Source organism: Capsicum annuum, chromosome 1 (assembly GCF_002878395.1).
Source record: "Capsicum annuum cultivar UCD-10X-F1 chromosome 1, UCD10Xv1.1, whole genome shotgun sequence".
In the NCBI taxonomy this organism is placed as follows: Eukaryota; Viridiplantae; Streptophyta; class Magnoliopsida; order Solanales; family Solanaceae; genus Capsicum; species Capsicum annuum.
In genome coordinates this window covers 197870322-197872416 of record NC_061111.1, presented here as the reverse complement: position 1 = coordinate 197872416, position 2095 = coordinate 197870322, and positions in this window count along the sequence as shown.

The following is a 2095-nucleotide window of genomic DNA, read 5'->3' as shown; positions in this document are numbered from 1 at the left end:
TCAACAACTCAGCAGCTAAAAAGTATGAAAAAGATTGCTCCGTTCATACAACCAAATCGACCCTCGTGAGGGCCCTTAGTAGGAGAGGGAGGGGACAATAAGAATATTTCAAAAACCTTACTTGAAAGATAAGATATACCATGAATACAACCTCAGGTATTGCAAATACAGAATAACATGTTTTGCAAAGTAAATCAGATGACCAAATTAAGAATTGAAAATCAAGTAGAAAATCATTTTAAGCCAATCAAGAAGGAAACATTAACATTGAATTTATCCACAAGTGTTAGACTATTTCAAACGCATTAAAGAACTTACACAACTTCACAAATGTGTATAACATAAATCAATAAACGGCTCCCGACTGCAATCACTTTGAACACACAAGTCTAAAATAAGAAGATGATTTAAATAACATTAACAAAACAAAGAGGAACGAAAAAGGTAAAACGAGAAGGAAAACACTTCAAATAAAATAGCAAGAATCAACTTTCCGCAATATAATTTTTCTTGAGAGAAGGACAACATACCTGATTCTTGAGTAGCTACTTCATCTTTAGTCATTTCACAGGTTGAACCATCCCCACAACAAGGACAAGCCCCTTCTGCTCTTTGTCTTTGTAAAAAACTCTCAAGAACTAGAATAAAAAGTAGATGCCAAAGAGATAATATGACAAAGGAAGGAAAAGAAGAGATAGAGATGACATGACAAATGAAGGAAAAGATGAGATAGATTTTAAGAGCAGTTATGGGAAAATGTAGCTAGAGTACTTGTAGTATACCTGTCAAATGGGCCGGGACAACCCGGCCCACTTACAAAAATCAGTCCGGTTTGACCCGGGCCGATTTATTTTTGGTTTTGGGCTTGATTAACCTAGCCCAGACCAAGCTCGGTCCAGACCCGCTGGTTAACCGGCTCGAAATCGGCCCGGTAAATTTTTTTTTTTGAATAAACAAACGGACTAATTTACTATAAAGTATTATTAGATTATTAAATTAAGTAGCATATGTTTTATTTAAAGAAGTACATATATTTTATATGTGTACGTATATATTGAATGATACGTGTATATATATATATCTTCTATAGACGTATATATTTAACGTATATATGTGTATATATGTTTTATAAATAAATATATAACTATATATAATGTGTGTGTACATATTGTAGTATATTTGATTTAAAGTAGTACGTATATACTGAATGGTACGTATACATGTGTATATATCTTCTACAGACGTATATATTTAACGTATACATGTGTATATATTTTATAAATTAGTGTATAACTATATATATATTGTGTGTGTGTGTGTTGTAGTATATATATATTGTAGTATATTTTATTTAAAGTAGTACGTATACATTGAATGGTACATATACATGTGTATATATCTTCTACAGACGTATATATTTAACGTATACATATATATATGTTTTATAAATTAGTATATAACTATATATATAATGTATGTATATATTGTAGTAAATATATTGTAGTATTTTATTTAAAGTAGTACGTATACATTGAATGGTACGTATATATGTGTATATATCTTCTATAGACGTATATATTTAACGTATACATGTGTATATATTTTATAAATTAGTATTTAACTATATATATAGTGTATGTATATATTCTAGTATATATATTGTAGTATATTTTATTTAAAGTGGTACATATATATTTAATGGTACGTATATAAGTGTATATATCTTCTATAGACGTATATATTTAACGTATACATGTGTATATGTTTTATAAATTAGTGTATAACTATATATATAGTATGTGTATATATTGTAGTATATATATTGTAGCATATTTTATTTAAAGTAGTACATATATATTGAATGGTATGTATATATGTGTATATATCTTCTAGCGACGTATATATTTAATGTATACATGTATATATGTTTTATAAATTAGTGTATAACTTTATATATAGTGTGTGTATATATTTTTAGTATATTTTATTTAAAGTAGTACGTATATATTGAATGGTACGTATATATGTGTATATATCTTCTATAGACATATATATTTAACGTATACATGTGGATATGTTTTATAAATTAGTATAT